The sequence below is a fragment of the Eptesicus fuscus genome, chromosome 4 (assembly GCF_027574615.1).
Source record: "Eptesicus fuscus isolate TK198812 chromosome 4, DD_ASM_mEF_20220401, whole genome shotgun sequence".
NCBI lineage: Eukaryota > Metazoa > Chordata > Mammalia > Chiroptera > Vespertilionidae > Eptesicus > Eptesicus fuscus.
The window spans coordinates 88,502,679-88,521,845 of NC_072476.1; positions in this window are offsets into that span (position 1 = coordinate 88,502,679).

The following is a 19,167-nucleotide window of genomic DNA, read 5'->3' on the forward strand; positions in this document are numbered from 1 at the left end:
TGGGTGTTAAAACCTTTGCCTGGCTGGTGTGGCTCAGTGGTTGAGCGTCAACCCATGAACCAGAAGGTCACGGTTTGATTCCAGGCCAGGGCCCATGCCCGGGTTGCGAGCTCGATCCCCAGTGGGGGACATGCAGGAAGCAGCCAATCAGTGATTCTCTCTCATCGCTGATGTTTCTATCTCTCTTTCTGAAATCAATAAAAACATATATATTTTTAAAAAGCTACCTTTGATTGAAAATCTACCATGTGCCAGATGCCTAGTCAGTACATTATATAAATCATCTTATCTCATCCACTAAAGGACCCTGTTGGGGAATAGCATCAGCCTCCGTAGCTGAGAAACCTGCCCCTCACATGGCCAGTAAGTGGGTCTGGGAGCCAGATCCACCCCATCTGAGGCATGCACTTTGCACTGCCCTCTGCCCGAGTTTATGAACGCACAAGCCAGTCCAGTCAAGGGTCACATCCTGAAAAATATATTTTAAGTGAAACATGGGCCCTTTTACTTTTCAGAAAAGGCTACTTGTTTTTGGTGTGTGGGTTGTGTCTTAATTAATTCCACATTTTGTTACCAATTTGGAACACTCTGTCCTCAGGGAACAGAGCGGGTGTACTTATAGAAAGCTAGCTGAGGGAGGGAGGGAGGGACTAGGCTATAAAGTGTTTGTAGGCTCTAATAAATAAAAAAAGCCTCCCCAGTTCTCCCTGCACAAAACAAAAGTAAATAGAACATTCTAGAAAGGCCAATCTTCCCCAGAGTAGGGATGATAGACTCACAAACAAAAACATTGCTCTCTGTGTTACCAGCTATGCCTGCAAAACGGAGCATGTGCTATCAAACATAACTAGGATCCCTCCCCATCCCCAAAAGTTCTCTGTAAGTTCACTCCAGAGCGATGCAGTTACCACTCGAAAAACGAGGGGCTCTCAGAGCTACTGGGGGAGCCTGGAAGCAAACTGCAGACCTTAGGAGTCTCTGCCAGTGACAGGGAAGGGTTGGGTCTATGGTTTGGGGACAGGCACAGATTTAACTTTGGAACTGGCTCTGGGGTCCAGAAGGATGCCAAACCCATGGCTATGAATTCTGTTGTGTCCCCAGGGAAGAATTTTTCAAATTGACCCTAAGCTAATTTTTAAAATAAACAAACCATGACCTCATCTTCCACATGTTGCACCTGCTCCTCCCACAGCTAACACATACACACACACACACACCAATTTTCAATGTTCTCTCCCAAAAACATTCACAGGGCTCTAGTTTCCAGAATAACTCTTATCAGGCAGGGAACTGGCGGGAAAACTGACTAGCCACAGGTGACAGGGCCAAACAGCATGTGTATTAGTGTCCTAGGGCTGCCATAAAAAAAGCACCACAAACTGAGTGGTTTAAGCCACAGGAATGTATTGTCTCACAGATCTGGAAGCGAAAAGTCCAAGATCCAGGTGTTGGTGGAGCCACGCTCCCTCTGAGGGGACAGGGAATGATATACTCCGGGCCCTGATCCCAGCTTCCGAGAGTTCCTCGGCTTGTGGCAGCGTAACTCCTATCTTCACACATCTTCTCCTGTGAGCGTGTCTTTGCCCTTTTTATAGGGACACTGTATTGGGTTAGGGGCCCATCATCCTACTACCACCTGGCCTCATGTTAAGGCCATGTTTGGAGGCACCAGGGATTAGGACTTCTTCCTATAAGATTTGGGGCGACACAGTTCAACCCATAACATCATCTAAGATAGTTCTGAATTCAAAATTGAACTCAAGAGCAGGAACAGAATGAATTGCCCAACAGCTCACCTTATATTATAATCGTAAGTAATAGTGTGGATGATTTCTCATGTTGGCAGGTGGGTGGGAAGTTGGTGTGTTGACCCCTGAAATCTGTTACTTGCAAGGGTGAAGCGAGGAGAACCGTTGGCTGATGTGGGCTCTCTCCAGAACCCTAATTCCTGCTCACCACATTTTAGGACAAAACCTACTAAGGTATGTGCAAACGTTTAGTGTTGAAGGAAACCCTGCCACTTACCTGGCCCCACTGACATCAACTCCGACCATCAGCTGCCCGTTCAGGGAGAGGATCTCATCCCGCAGTCGGACCTTCCCACTCTTCCCTGCCGGGCTGTTCTTCCTCAGCTCCGTCACCCAGATGCAGCCCACGTCCAGCACGGGGCCCTGGTGGGTCTTCCTCTTCTTGCCCCCTCTGCGCTTTTCTCCATAGTCCCCGAAAACAGGGATGTTCCCGAAGCTGAGGCCCACCGTCTCCGTGTCCCCCAGCTCCTTGGTGAGGTACACGGTACAGATCTCCATCCCCGGGGGGCTGCGGTCAGGGGGGACCGCGCTCTCATCCACGGCGAAGTTCAGCTGGATGTACTCGCGCAGCTTCTGGATGGCCGCCTGGCACAGCCGCTGCTCCGGCCCCGCCCCGCCCTCCCGCAGGCTGTTCTCCAGCCACCGGCAGAGCAGGGGCAGGTGCAGCACCGCGTTGTCCTGGGTGATGGGCATGGCGCTCACTCCCAGACACCAGCATCATGAGAGGACCTGCTCCTGGGGGCCGGCCCCCGCGGGGCCCCAGGTCCCTTGGGGACCCTGGCTGTCATCGGCTGTGTTCATGGTCAGGCTGGCAGACGAGGGGTGCCTGCTCGAGACGGGGCTGTTTGCCGTGGCAAGAGGAGGACAGGACACACACCGACAGTGGGACGATCTTTGCAGCTGGAGTGCTCAGCGAGGGACAGAAGGAAGCCTCCGACAGGTCTTTGCTTGGTTCATATCACAGCAGGGCCCGTGCAAATGGCCCAGAAACGGGATAGCCCTTCATCAGCGACAGCGTGGCCTCCCCCGGATTCATTCACACCTGGAAGAGGAAAAAACAAAAAATTCCTTCCAGTCACAACAGTGAGCCTTCTCACACAGAACACAGGGCCTCTTGTATGACTGAAGGCAGTGTTTGCTTTCTGAGCCAGAAGCCTTAACGCCGCTCCCCATCCCCCAGCTCGGCTCCCTCCGCGCAGTATACACAGACACACAGATAGACAGACAGACACACAAACATACACACCCCCTTCCCTCCAGACATCTCTGGAACATTGGCCTTCTCCAGGAAGTTTCCCTGACCAGCGGGGAAATGAGATGACTTCTGCCAGGACAACCCCCATCAAGCTCACATCCAACAGGAGGCTGTGTGACAAGACTCCGTAGAAGATCGGAGGGGGGTTCTGGAAACATTTAAGACCTTACATTCCTAGGAAGTTGAAATCTATCTCCATTTGCCTTGATCTGTCCAACTGCAGACACAGGGAGGCTCTCCATTCCAGAACTATGTTCTTACAATGCTCCCGAGAGGAGCAATAGCAATCAACCGCACCGAGAGACTCAGGCATGGCCCGAGGACAGCACCAGTCCTGAGCTCAGCTGTTGGCTCCACCTTCATCATGTGGGTCCACAGGCATCCTGTCCCTTGGCATCCTACAGCTCTTAGTCTCCTTGCTTCCTTTCCGTTGGAAAACTGTTAAAACCAACCTACCCAAAGCCTTCTCCTCCAGAGAAATATTTCCCCATGCTTCTGGGTGAGAGGACTCAGCCCCTCCCTGGCTGGCCTTTGAATGCAGGTCTTAGCACCATGATGTGCTCACCAGCCTGCAGGGCCGGCTGCAGCAGAGGGCTGGGGCTGTCCTGCCCCCACTGAATCCTGCACAGTGCGGGGCACATCACTACTCCCCCCCGACACACACCCGGGGAAAGGTTAATTGAATTTCATCACCAATCCTTCTTCTCCACCAAAGAAAATTTTCACCTTCATCCCCTGTAAATGCAGAAAAATGACCCCTTTCACTCTCTTCTCTGAACCTCACTTTCGCCCGGAGAAAGTCAATATAAACTGTGCCATCAAAGATGGAAAACATTCTTCACCTTCTCAGGAAATGATTTAACAAGAAATAATAATAAATGGGAGAGGTGTCAGAAGCCATGTCAATAATAAATAACCTTATTACTCAGTAACCATGAAGAAATGTCTCGTATTGTAAGTTTTGATTTTCCAGAGAACTGGACGGCCAGCTATTAATGGGTTCCAAGTAAATTAAAAGTTTAGCAAATATCATCTACATAAGCACATGCCTACTAAAAAGAAATGCAAAAATCAAAGAAAAGATAATCCATAAACACACAAAAATGGAATGTTCCCTTTGGCCAAAATAAGTAACACCTCTCACTGAAAAGTAATGCCATACAGACATATTAAAATCCTATGAATAAGTCAGAACATTTTCCATCAGGCCTTGCAACCTGTCTAAGTCTCCTTTTCCTCATCTGTAAAATGAGAAAGTTAAGCTAAGTGATCTCTAAGGTCTCTCAAACTCCACGGAGAGATTCTCAAATGCAGTGACCGTGTCGTATTCAACAACATACCCCCTACCCCAGCACGTGCCTGTCACCTTGCAGACTCTCAATGACTTAAAACAACTTTTTTTAAAGATCCTTTAAATTCAAATTTTAATGGTCTATGGTATCATTCAAGGTGTTAGTCTCAGTTCCAATGGTTCCATACGTATGAAAACAGGGTAAATATCTTGGGCAAGATACTCTTTAAGCTGATTGAAGAAAACCAAACTTAAGAGCAATCGAGAATTTTTTTTCCTGATGTCAACTTGTATTCACTCAATACATATTTATTGAACATCAATTAAGAACCAGGCCTTGATCTTGGCACTAGGAATGTACTGTCAACAAGGCAAATTCAATGCACAAATAAATGGAAAGTAGCATGTAATAAGTCTATGACAACCCTTTTAACAGAATTGACAGAGGTACACTCCTGCAGCCATGGTCACATAATAAGCCCCAGCCCTGGAGTGGGGCCAGAACTGGGCATCCCGTGCAGGTGGAATAGAGTTCTGCTCTGAGAACTGAGCCCCAGGGCCTAGAGAGCAAGGGTCTAATCTCAAGTGTGTGGTGAGAACTATAACTTGTGAACTAGGGATTGTGAATGGCAATATTCTACCTGCTGTGTTAACTGAGTAGCAAAAGAGCCATCTTGCCAAGAAATAAAATTGACCAGTAGAAGGCAGAGGTGCAAGGCTAGGGAAGGAGGGGGCTCTGGTTCCCCACAGCCATCCTGGTCTTAGCTGCAGCCATCCTGGATGGGGGATGCAGCGCTGACCCTCAATCTGAAAGACCATATCAATCCTTGCAATAAATTACATTTTTAAAAGTTAACTACTTAAAAGAAAGAAAAATGGTAAAGAAAAACGGAACTAAAAAAAAAAAAAAAGAAATTAACCACACCTTTTAACAAAAATAAACGCTACCTTGAGTTGTTTTCTAGAATTTGCAACTCAAAAGTTGTTAAATGACACATTGGAGGAGCAAAGCTGATTGGCTTAGCTTGAGCAGTTGTCCATCTGTCGTCCAGCCAGTTATGGCCAAGGGGGTGGAGTCATGAGATTCCCATATGGTGCCAGGCACACACCCTCTAACCCTGAATGTGGTGAGGGCAGGAAAGGAGTTTTCAGAAAAATGAAAAATTATTTCAAGTGTACAGACACCCTCAAGGACCACAGGTTTTACTTTAAACATACACACACACACACACACACACACACACACACACACACACATATATATATATATATATGTAATTGATTTCAATGAGGAAGGGAAAGGGAGAGAGAGATAGAAACATCAATGATGAGAGAGAATCATTGATCGGCTGTCTCCTGCACACCCCCTACCGGGCATCGAGCCCACAACCTGGGCATGTGCCCTTGGTCGGAATCAAATCTGGGACCTTTCAGTCCCCAGGCCAACGCTCTATCCACTGAGCCAAACCGATCTTACTTTGATGTTCATGGGCTATACAACTTTTCAATTCCATACCTATAATTGGGAATTTTCCAGTAATCCTTCTAGCCCCCTGTTCTATAAATGGCTTTTCCTGTTTTTTTGTTTGTTTTTTTTGTTTTTATACACAAGGGAAGTAGAGCTATTCTGATCCATTTCAATAAATTGAGATGACTCAGGGTATAAGAAAAGGTGCACAATTTTTCAACAGTATGTGAAGTGTGGTTCTTCCACAATATCCACGAAACATTCCAGTGAACAAAACATTGACCCAGAGATGATACAGAAGGACAGAACTCGGCAAATGGTTACAGATACCGACATCCCTGTTTGGCTGATCCCAAAACGGTCTCAAAGCCTCTCATCCTGAAGATCAATCCACGTCAACAGCGAGCAGAACTGTGGACGTGGAGGTCCGAGGCCTGGTCCCATGCACTTCTATCATTTATAATTCTCCAGTTAGAGTCTCATCCCAAGCAAACAGCCATGATAATTTAAATTAATGTTGAGTAGCCTGAAGCTGACAGCCTTAGCATTCAAAATAAATGCTTCTGTGACTAAGGTAATTGATACTGTGTTTAATGTCTACCCACTTTCTTGGATTCCCTTTCAGCTAACTTGTGCACTCACAACAGGGAGATGTCACTCACGAGGGGGTGGAAACTAGTTCAGGGATGGGGGGGCCAAAAAAGTCTGAGCTATTCTAAAGGTCAGTGCCTCACCTCACAAAGCTCAGTCCTATCTGGAAAAAAAAAAATCTTACTCCTTAGTATTTAATTTCTGTGTTCGAGAGAATTCAATTTAATTTTAATTTTTAATTTTATTTTTTTATTTTTTTTTGAGGATTTAAAATTTTTTTATTTTTATTTTTTTAAAATTTCTTTATTGATTAAGGTATCACATATTTGTCCTCGTCCCCCCATTTCCATCCCACCCCCTTCCCCACACATGCCCCCACCCCCCTGTTGTCCTTAACCGCCGGTTAGGCTCATATGCCTGCACACAGTCTTTTGGTTGATCTCCCCCTTTTCCCCCACCCTTCCCTACCCTCCCCCCGAGGCCCGACTTAATTTTTAATTTTAACTTAAATACATTAAAATCTTTTCTTTGGAGTGAGGAGAGGGGGACAAGAATGAAAATGGCCGAGAAACCCTGGACTAAGTGAAACCAATCATCTGCCCAAAGTCACAGGCCAAATCGCCCAAAACGCAGAGGCTAAGCCTTGAACCTGACTACAGTTATCCAGACCTCACTTCAGAGTCAGATGCACAGTAGGCTGTCTTATTAGAACTCCCTCTTGCAAACTGTCCTGGATTCTTGCCGCCCTCCTATGCTGACCTCTGCTAAGTTCCAAGTTCCCAAACCTTCATCTCATCTTCCTCCCTTCTGGACTGGACCCCTCTTTTGACTTTTAGAAAATGCTCCACATTTTAAAAGGAAAAAAAGTGTTGATTCAATACCTACTAGTCATTTATTCAACAGAGGTTCTTTGAATGAGTGCCCATCACTTGTTGGGCCCTGAACAAAACAGACAGCGTTCCTACAAACCTTCACGAAAGAATGGTGAATCAGTGAAGGTAAAATGCTACAACGTCGGATGGTAATTTGTACTATGAAGAGAACTGTGGTTGTGTCAGAGGCTAGTGAGTAATGGGGATGGGGAGTGGGGGAAAAGGCCCCTCTGAGAAGAGACCTGAATAAATGGGAAACTGAGGAGAGAGAATACTTGCGGGAAGACTGTTCTCCAAGGTGAGAGCCTGCTTGGCTGCCTGAGGAAGAGAGATGATGGGTGTGGAAATGCCCCTAGTGAGTTGGATTGGAAGCTTCCCCACCATCTTATTCTCTCCTCCAACTCTCACAACCACCTTGTAAAACAAGGGCATCTGACTCCATTTCCCCAACATTGTCGATTTGCAGCTATTACTGAGCTCCTGCTTTGATTTGGGGGCACAAAAACAACAACACAACAACCCAGGGCACCTGGTTGGTGTAGCTCAATGATTGAGTGTCAACCTATGAACCAGGAGGTCACGGTTCGATTCCCGGTCAGGGCACATGCCCAGGTTTCGGGCTCAATCCCCAGTAAGAAGCAGGTGGGAGGCAGCCAATTGATGATTCTCTCTCATTATTGATGTTTCTATCTCTCTCCCTCTCCCTTCCTCTCTGAAATCAATACAAATTATATTTTAAAAACCAACAAACCAAGGATGTTTCTTAAAGGGCTAAAAGCACACATGTATTCATGCAATGGTTTACTAGTACCATTGTGCAGTCCCCGGTGTTACAGACAAACCCACAACTGCCTGAGAAAGTGCAAATACTAATGATTGTGGCTTATGTTTTGGAAGAGCAAAGCACTGGCTTAACTTAAGTTTTAACTATCTACATGGCTGACTCTAGACTAACCAGATGGCTGTGCATATGAGACCGAAGAAATTGATCCCGCCTTTATGCCATGCAACAAGGGTTAACTGTGCCAGGCACTGCACTAGGCTGGGGAGGAAAAGATGAAGAGTTGGGGAGAGAGAGAGTATTAACTAAAGTGTGCGAAGGGTGACAATGTGGTACATTTGGGGGTACATGATGGATTCTGGAATATGCGGCTTTCCAAGGTCTATCCTGGGATTTTAGGGGATGAGAAAGGTGTTCCCATATAAATTCCAGAAGGTGAGGACCTCGAAGGAACCTCAGAGATTGCTGCATCCAGCCTTCGATTTTACAGATGAGAGAAATGCACAGCGAGACAGGACCAAGATCCTTTTATTTCTGGGTCTGATGACCCTTGAAAAACAGGGGAAAAACCCGAATGAAATGAAAAAGGACGATGTGGCAGCTATTTTGAAAATATAATACTTGAAGATATTGTATATGCTAAAACATGAATTATTTATCCAGGTAACAAAAATATGGGAATGAGTAGAAATTAAAAAATTCATGAGACATCATGAATGTTCTTTCTCAAGATGAGTGCAAGAAAACAGATGGAGACCAGAACATCAAAATGAAGATTATAAATCATTTGTTTCCTACATATTTGTAAAATACATTTGCTACGGCTTCAGACACAGAAACAAGTTTGCACGTGTGCAGTTTAAGATTGTTTACTCCGGATTTGGCCAGTCTTGGACTAATAAGATTCCTGGAGTTTCGGTATCTTAGTTCTACAGGAGCATAATGGTTGGGGAAAGAGGGCATTTATGAGGTACTGTTTATATTCTGAATTGGCAATTTAATACTTTGAAACAGTTGCTATCTACCGAGTGGGTAATTGGCTGAGACAATCACAGCTACAGTGTCAACAGCAAGATAATCATGAGGTCACCGTGGTTGCGACCTTCCTGTTCACCTTGTATGGACAGGGCAGCCATGATGCCACCAATCTGTCATCCGCAACCCTAGAGATCACGCCTCAACATACAGCATGCATTACAAAAAGTTCTTCTTCAATTATACTGGAGTTATTTTTTTTTTAAATAGTTATTTTACAATATTTTACAAGTGTTCCTTTCAGAACAACTGTGCTGTTGAGATGCTTCCAGTGTTTAGGCTTTTGGGTAAATAATCTACTTAACTGTATTTGAATTCTCAGCGTGTAACTGCATAGGCTCTGACCTCATCCTTAATTAAGAATGACTCAAATATTTATAATGGCCAGCAGTATACTCTGCTATTAGCTAATTGCAGGTCCCCAGGCAAATCATTTAACATCTTTGAGCCTCAGTTTCCTTATCTGCCAAACGAGGTGATTCTAATAAGTTTCCTTCCAGTTGCAGCATTTTCCTGGACTTTGGAGCTGAGTTAGCAAGTCAGGGAGGGAGTCACTAGCCTCATTAAGAAGCATATACACAACACATGGAAGCTTTAAACTGCAGAGGAGATGGGCCAAACTGCTTTATCAGATTTTGAGTATCTGCCAAGACAAGGGAGGAAGGGGGCCCCTGGGGTGGTTTTACATTCACGTGCTTAGAACCAGAGTTCAGCTCGTCCAGAAGGCAAGAAGAAATATATCCTACAGAATCAAAGCTCTTTGGAGCAGCAGAAAGAACCAAGGTTTCAAGAAGGGAGGAGGAATCAATAGGAAATCCGGTGTTTCCATTGAGGCCCCACAGATGCTCCGATTTGGCAAGGGCCTGAATTATGCAGAGACCGGCCTCCACTCCCTCCCCTCCCCACCGCCTGCAGGACCCCGGGCTGGAGCGCCTGGTGCAGAGAGAGTATCCTTAGAGGAAACCAAGGGGTCACAGAGCACAAAGGTCCAGCCGTGCGCCTCCCAGAGAAGCATCCCGCATCCCGTTTTCCCAGGCCTCCCGGTGGGAAAGACCTCAGACAGTGATCCTCAGAAGGCAAGTCCAAGTCCATGGGAGCGAGAGAAAAGAGAATCCTCATCTGACCTCTTCCAGGCAGGAAATCGGAATGAAGGAGAAGGAAAGATTGCGAAGGAGTGCGAGATACCAGTCCCCGCACTCTCAATGGCCTCCACAGCTACTCATGCTCCATCTTGGTTTTAAAAGGGGTGGGAGAGAAATAACGCAGAGAGAAAGTAAGATGAGATGGCAGAGACGGAAAGGAACTAGGCTGGAAATCATCAAATTGAGATTCAACTCCAGACACTGGACACTGCCATGATGCCCTTGGGGAGAGGTCCGCAGATATGAGGAGGTTGGGTCCACTATCTTTTAAGACCCTGCAGGTGCTGTGTCCATGTTAATGCGTGGGGCCTGTGCGTAGGTACAAGATGTGGCTGAGGAAGGCCACTGGTAGGTCAAGGAGATGCTACAAGGAGACCCTGATCTTGGTTGACTTCCCACCATCCATGTCTACAGGCTCCCAGGCTCAGAAACAGGAATTCTGCCTGCACATTGAAAGAGCATCTGCCTCTCAAGCGTGGATATACTGCTACCAGCAAGAAGGCTCGTTCATTAATTTCCCATTGAAAACGCAGTTATTAAGTGGGCAGGATGTTTGCATTGACCTGATCAATGCCTGCTTTTCCTGCAGGCAGGACGCAGAGGAAGGCAAACCTCAGGACAAGGAGAACCAGGTGAGCACAGCGGGGCCCCAGCTGAGGCACAATCTCTGCCTCTCCAGCCTGGGCTTTGCAAAGGAAACTGCCCACTTAGCCAAGACTCCCCTGCGCTAGACAGCACCCCAAAGGCATCGCCAACATCTGGTTCCTGGAGCTTTCCCTTCCTGCTCTCTGCACTAACTCCACCCGCTTCTATCCATACCCCTCATTCCCAACTACATACCGTGGCACCAGTGAGTGTCCATTTCTACTCTCTGAATTACAGGCACAATCACATTTTAGTCGCTCGTCCCTAAGATGACTCTAATTCCAGTTTTGGATTCTATTAGTTTTATGGACAATTTCTTAATTTGGACATCTCTGGGGCTGACTATTCAGCCATGTGTGAGGTATTTCCTAGTTTCATTCTCAACACAGCAATCTGTCTTCTGTGTTTCTAAGATCAGGGTTGTGGGGGAGGGTCTCACTATTGCCCCCAAGGACCAAGGACATCTTCCAGATTTAACAAAACTGCAGGAACTACAAAGCGGGCCTCTACAGCGCAGCTCTCATCTGCTCAGAACTGTTCCCCGGGGGAGCGTGCGAGAGGCAGGACAGGAGGGGCAGAACCAGAGCCACCAAGGAAAAGCCAGAGGAGTCCATGTTCTCGTGACCACTCTTGGCCCAGCCCTGCTGAGGAGCCGTATGCCGCTGAAACTGCAGACAGCTCTGGCATTTCCCCGGGGCCCTGCGGCCCTGTGGCTGCCCCCCTCACTGTGACACAGATGGGGGAACAGATTGAGAGGGGCCCTCGATTCAGTCGACAGAGCGCTAGGTGCCCATGGTGTCAGTCGGCAAAAACTCACTTCAGATTGGAAGCAGGTTCTCATCCAAGTAGGCAGAGTCTCTTGCCAGGAAAATAGGAAATTGGAATTTAAAAAACAAAGAAACAAAAAACAAACGTTTAGAGTTCTCTGCATTGGAGATAAGGTAGGCACTAGTGCACGTCTCTATGGGGGGACGTGTAGCCGGTTGGGCCCATTATGGGTTTAAAGGTTTAGGACAGAAATCTAGTCTTTAGTTGGCTAAGCCTGCGGAGATAGGCGCTGTGGGAAACAGACGCCCCCGGGCACCCTGCTGATCTGGGGAATTACCCACAGGAACAAAAATGGCTATTACCTGCCACCCACCAAGTTCCGCTGAAACATTTTCAACAGGCTTTAGGCACCCTGGTCCGATGCCTGCAGGCTCCGCATCATTGCCCCTGGACGCTGAGCCCGTGGACGGTGCCAAGTCAGGCTCTACAGGAATCCTGCGAAAAGGACTGGAGATCTGCTCTCAACTTGAAATCGCAAGTCTCTTCGCCCCGAGGAGGTGATTAAAAACTTGGCCTACCAACCCGTGCGATGCTCCTGCCCCCCGCCTGGCAGGCCCCAGTGCTGGCCCGGTTCTCTCCTGCTCGTCTAGTCATCCCCACCCCACGGCTCTCCAAGTCTCTCCATTACACCTTCCACCCGGGCCCTTTCCCACGCGTCTCATGACCAGAAAAGAAATGGAAAGAGAGGCGCCTGGGCTTCTGTGGTTCCTGGGTTCTACAAGATAAACACTGGTTACGCCCATATGGGTTCCTCAGGGAGGAATAATTCATTCATTCACTCATTCGTTCAACAAATATTTATCGAGTACAATAAACAGTGACATTCTTACCCTCAGGAACTTAAACTCTGAACCAGTCTTCCCAGGCTGAGCAGAGCCTCAGAATCACTGGAGGCCCTTCAGACACCCGCATTTCGGGTAAGGCCGATGTAACAGGGCCTTAGAAACCACTGGCTGGGTGGAAGGAGAGGTGCTGGCCACTCCATGACTCAGAATGGAGACCCCGGGGAGAAAGTCAGCTCTAACATCCTCATGCTAAGGAAACCCTTCATTTCCCACCCCTGCAAGGTTGGTAGATTTAACAAATCAGAACACATAGTGCCTAGTTACATATGAATTTCAGATAAACAAGACATGTTTTAGTATAAGTATGTCCCAAATATTGTAGTATGTCTTGGTATGTGTCTGTCCCATGCAATATTTGGGATATACTTAGATTAAAATGTTATTGTCTATCTGATATTTATGTTTAACTAGGTGGCCTACATTTTAAGTGGCAACCCTACACCTACCCCATCCAAAAATGAAGCGCTGAGAGCGGTTGACCTGCATGCCGTGTCCGCCCTTTGTGGAGTAATCCTACCCGGCATCTCTGTCCCTGCCTCAGCAGGCCTCTCACTCCCTCCTGGATACAAATCTCAGCCGTGGGCCAGGGCACCCACACTCCGCAGGCGGAGAGGGAATGAGTCAGCCCTGGGACAATAGCTCACCAGCCCACTCAGAGGAACTGCTCTTCCCGGCTCCCTGTCATCGCAGCCTCTGGTCTCATGTGCCCAAACCTGCTGCTCCCAGCCCAGCTGCCTTTCTTGAATGGCCCTGCTTGCCTGGACTCTGTAAATGCTGGTCCTCTCTGGCTGGCCGGTCTCTTGTCCTGCGTAACAGAACTGCGTCATTAGGAGGAAAGGAGATAAGGAAGAGAAAAGTGTTTGACGTGAACATAAGAGGTAATCTACCGGTGATTCTCGTACCATAATCCTAGGACTGCATCCTCCTGTAGGTTTACAAACAAAGCTGCTCTGATTTTATCAGTTTTATTTGTTTATTCCTCTGGGTAAAATTTTATTTGAACAAAGGTGAGTAGCTGAAACCGATTCAAAATCACTATACAGTTGGCAACCAATGCTACAACTTTTTTTGAGGTGCAGAGGACACTATTGACTGTCTACCCAGCATCCATTCCCTCTTTTAATCCCCTAACAGAATTCTGATTTTTGTTCAGGAATTCAACGATCCTTAGCTCTAAAGGTGGGCCTAACTGATCAGTGGAAACATCTTTCCCTCCTAAGCAATGGTTTCAGGAGTGGGCAGGTGACCCAACACTGGCCAGTGAGTCATGAGACCTGCCTCCCAGGGATCTTCTGGAAAATGCTGCCTCGCTCCTAAGAGAAACTGCCAAGATATGATGGTCCCTCTTCTTCCTCTGGATGTCACTCAAAGTCAGATGTCTAGCATGGCTGCTGCCATCTTGATACCAGCCTGATGGTGCATAATGCTGAGGATGGCACCAGCAGAGAGAAAAATGAAGTTGGGACCTTGATGACATGTGAACGTCCTTCTGTTGGAGCCAGTTTGGGTTGGATTTTTATTACTTGCATCCAGAAAACAAGCTATTATAGATGTGGTTGTGTGCTTGGAGTGCCTATTAAAAGTTAATGTAAAACGAAAATTTAAACTTGAGATTTGTGGCAATAAAGGTGGACATACCTGGCTCTATTTCTATCCCGGGGGCGGGGAGGGGGGGCGCAGAAATTTGCTCATCCTTATTTCTGTAGAGCTAGTACCCATAGTAGGAGTGAAATTGACTAGCTTCCCTTTTCTACAAGTTTGAATAAAAATAACTCTAGTTTAATGTTTGTTGATAAAGTCTAGGTGACCACTTGGAAGTAGATTGGTGGGGAAAGAAAAATAAATTTAAAATAAAAATATATTTACTTCTCCCTCTGGCAAAACCTTCATATTTAAACATCCCCAGAACCATCAGAAGCAGCCCCTGGTGTCTGAACTGCCTGATTCGGTTTTCTTTGGAGCAAAAGGCAGAGGTAGACAGCAGAGTCCCTCAGGTATTTTTAAGCTGCAGAATCTCACAGCCCCGGGCAGAGCCCTGGGTCAGCCACACTCCACTCTGTCCTCATGCACTTGACTTTTCCTACCGCCTCCCTCCCCAGTGAGTGCTGAGCTAGCCCCCTGGTTTGGAGGGCGGATTCCCACTTTCCACTCACACTGCATTCTCCTGTTTCAAACATTTTCATAAACCTATAAATCAACTGTTCAGAAAAGGGCTGGAGGCCTGACTCAGAGCTGTTGACTCTGAAAAACTGAGCTTGCTTCTCAGTAAAGCCACCAGAAACTAAGAACATCTTCAACTCACCAGCGAAGACAAAACTAAAGTCATGGATGGCTCTAGGCCAGAAGCTCTTATTTCAGGACAGCAAGACTGAAACATATAAAGGAGGAAAAGCAAATATAATATGGATGAACCATGGACACCAACAAAAACAAACTGGCAAGAGGATGAAAACAGACATACCAAATCGAGGCCAATTCATTCCATAAATATTTACTGAGTGCCTACTGCCCTGTGCCAGGCATAACCACGAGTTGCTAAAAATACAAACTGAGTCAGTTCTGTTTCTGCTCTCAAGAGATTCCTAATTTTCCTGGGGATAGACACATAAATAACTTAGGATAAATCTTAAAGAATGAAAGAATTCACAAAGTGGGGATGGTGGGAGATGGAAGTTTTATTTACACAAGCCAATTTGTATGGGATTCTCAGAGTAAACATGTAGGTAGTGTGTTTATGCAAAGAGAATGAGAGTGGCAAAGAGGGTGTGTAAGGGTGGTATGTGGGGGCGGGAGATTAGTGTCAAGGGCACATTTAGCCTTCTCTCCTGCTCTAAGAAGTTTGACCTTCCTCACGTAGGTCATGGGTTTTAATTGATGGTGGTTTTATTTACTGAATTATTTAAGCAACCAGATTTGGGATTTCATTTTAGAAAAGTATCAATATCAGAAAATGTTCACCATAATATGTGAGGAAGTAAGTTATAAAGTGGTTTTGATTATCAATTGTGTTTAAGAATGAAAATAACCTCTGAAGGATATTCACTGAAATAGCTGACTTCATGTTGGGGAATTAAGGCTATGAGAGGTTTTTTGAACCTTTAAATTTCTGGATTTGCTAAGTGCTTATTAAAACACTAGTAGCCCTGCGCACAAATCCGTGCACCAGTAGCTCTCTGCGGGGCCTGGCTGCTCCACACCCGCTGCCCAGAGGCTCTCCGCAGCCCAGAGGCCCATCTCAGGCCGGGCATGGAACACCTGCCTCGTGGGCCGCTCATACTGCCCACTCTCAGTGGCCACCCCCCTGGGACTGGGGAACTCCGGCGGGGCTGAGAGGACTGGGCGCCACCATCTTGTGGCTATGGGCACCACCATCTTTGTGATGGAGTGATGGTTAATTTGCATATTACCCTTTTATTAGATAGGCTATTATTTTGCTGATTTAAAAAAGTGTATGTGTAGGGATACAGATTGAGTGAGACTAGACCACAGGGAGGCCAGCTGGCAGACTGTTCTCATAGCTCAAGTGGGGTACAATGACTGCCTGGACCATGGCAGTGGGCTGAGGGAAGGAGGTAGCTTCTTGGGCCATTTCTGAGGCAGAGTTGACCAGTCTAGGTGACCACTTGGAAGCAGGTTGGTGGGGAAGGGATAGAGAAGAGCAATCAAAGATGTCTCAGGGAATTGGAGAGATTGGGGGGCTTAACCAACTGAGAGGTCCCTTATTCCTGCTGGCTCTGTCATTTGCCTCTTACACTCTAAGGCGTCTGAACTTGACCCTCTTGGCAGGGATCCAAACCAGATTTCTCGCCATCCTCTGTTCACACTGGCTACATGAGTAGAGGGAAAGGCCATGTCTTTCCTTCTTGCTGTGACAATGGACTCCCTACTTCCCTGCGCCCACCCACAGCAACCTGCTCCCCACACCTATGGAGTCTTAGTTGGAAACTCCCTGTCTCCACTCACTGGGCCTGGGAGAGCCAAGTTTGATATCAGAAACTCATAAAGCTCAGCCTCTTCTAAGGCAATTAAAACACCAGTGTGGGAGACCTTGGCATCCAGCACTTTTTCCACCTAGCCGACTCTTCCCACAGATCCAACAGTCTACCAGCTTAGGGAGGCCAACTCATTACCCAGAGCCAAGCAGGAGATGACGCCACACACACACTGCTGCTTAGCGAGTGCAGCTCTCACTCCCTCCTCCCCCTGCAATATCCCAAAGCTCCCATTCAACAAGGAAAACATGGATATGATTAGGAGGTTATTCGTGGGCCAAACAGTTGCAGCCTGATTCTCATCAGACAGACAGGAGGGGGGCCAATTTCCATCAGAAACGCCAGGGGAAATGAGTGACAAGTATAGAAGTGAGCTGGCGGGGCCAGGAGAAGGAGCTGCAAAGGAGAAAATTGCCTCTATTAAGTCAAATCCGTCCTGGGATAATGGACTGCAGACTCAGTTCCTGGCCACCACACTCTTTTGCTTGATCACATTAACCTGTCTTTTTTTTTTCCAACTCCATTTTTATTCCTGCCACCTAATAAAGTATAGGTCCACTCCCTACTCATATAAGGATCTATGGAACATGAGAAACAGATAAATTCAAACTAGAGGACAACATTTACAATCACTGGAACAGGCTAAGACCCAACTCTCGATTCCAAAAGGGAAACAATTTTAATTCAAAAGGTAATTTGTCAATCATATACTTTACAAAGGGTCCCCCTTGACCACTATGTTGTACCCCTAAAACTAAGACAAAATAATGCTGAATGTAAACTCTACTTGAAAAAATAATTTTAAATTAATTTAATAAAGACAACTTTCAAAAGTTTAGGCATAAAGACTTCTGCATTATGCCAGGAGGGGGAAGAGCGAAATAGGATGAAACTTGGTCAGTGGTGTACTGGAGCTGGCTCTCGCTGGTTCCCGATGGCTGATTATCAAATTTTCAGGAATTTTTCAAGTTGTTGACACGCGTTAGTAGTTTGAAATCAGCCATGGTGGGAACATTTACACCATGGAAATTGGCAAATGCTGCAAACCAGGACAGCCTCTCCCCTAGCTGTTTGTTAAACACTGACCAGCACACCACTGAGTATGACCTTTTCCTTTAAGGGTCTATTTATATACACAACAATGTGTGTGTGTGTAAAAAGTCAGGAAATGGCTAAAACATTAACCCTTTTGATTCTAGGTGGTGAGACTAACAAGTACTTTTAAATCTTTTCTTTCATTATTATTATTATTTTTACAGTGAACATGAATTCTATGTATGAAAAACAACCTTCTTTGTCCTTCTGAGCTGTCTGATTCATCCCTGTCCTCTCCTTCCTCTTCTTTAATCTCTTCTTGCCCTGGCCTCCTAGGTTTTCATTCTCTGCGGAAGGTGGTGCTGAAATCCCAAACTACTTAGCTACCCCCAGGCAGACAGAACTCCTGGTAATAAGAACAAGTGAGCAGACGCCACGCTGCAGGTGGACAGAGCCCACACGAGGCCCACACTTGGCCCAGCAGTGGCACTGAGTGGCTTCTGGTCCTCTTCCCTGGGTGCAAAGCTGTTACTATTGGTGGCTTAACAGAGGAGCAATGATCAGCTAGGGGAGCAGGAATTTCAGCCTATGTGATCCTAGGCTCTGTAGAGAGGACAACATCATATCTCCAGGTGTTCATATCAGGTTTCACTAGCCGCACACTGGCCATTCCTATTGTTTGTAGAACAGGGTGACCACTCTCAACCTTTCACATCTTTGTGAAATATCACTGTATCCTTGCCATAGTTGGGTGTTCTCTCAATTTAACAGACATCAACCCAGCACAGAAAGCCCAACTGATTAGCCCAAAATCACATCGAGCAGAACTGGGACAACAACCCCAGAGCAGAACTGGGACAACAACCCAGGTATTAATATTGAACTTCAGGGTTTTCCCCCTTCAATTATATTGAATGGTTCGTGGGACTCTGAATTTCTAACAGTACAGTTAGAATAAAACTCAAGCTCCCATTTTCTCATGAGTAAAGAAATCCAAGATAGCCTTTTGGAGTAAAGGAAAGGGGGCTACTAACCCTAATTTAACTTGGTTTTGGAGCCAGTTTATGGCCTCTACAGGAAGGTAAGAGTCCACTTGCTTTCCCTACTTCCCACATACTGCCTGTCCAGGAGACTTTGGGTAAATGCTGAAATTATTGCAGGTGTTGCTTCTTGACCACTTTCACTTCTTAGTTCCAGACTGCGAATCTCAAGGCCCACCTGCTGCCTCCAAATTCCCCTGCCTCACGGGAAGAGGAGAGGGCTGAGTCAGGAAGGGCTGTCTAACGCTCCACGGTACCTCCTCAAGCGGACAGTGGACGGCGTGTGTGCCCAGTGTGGTCCAGCTCTGGACGAGGGCCTCCTTGGTCTGGTTACTCAGCTTGCCTGCAGAAACATCTGATTGACAGAGGGGCCTGATCCTGTGCAGATGGGACCCTTCTACAAACAGGAGGGGCTGCCCTCCAGGCAACAGTATCTGGGAAACCATGAGCAGGTTTAGAGGAAAGGCAGCACCTATTCCAAAGTCCTGTTGACCAATCTTCTGAGCTAGAAGGGATTTAAGATTTTTATCCAACCCAAT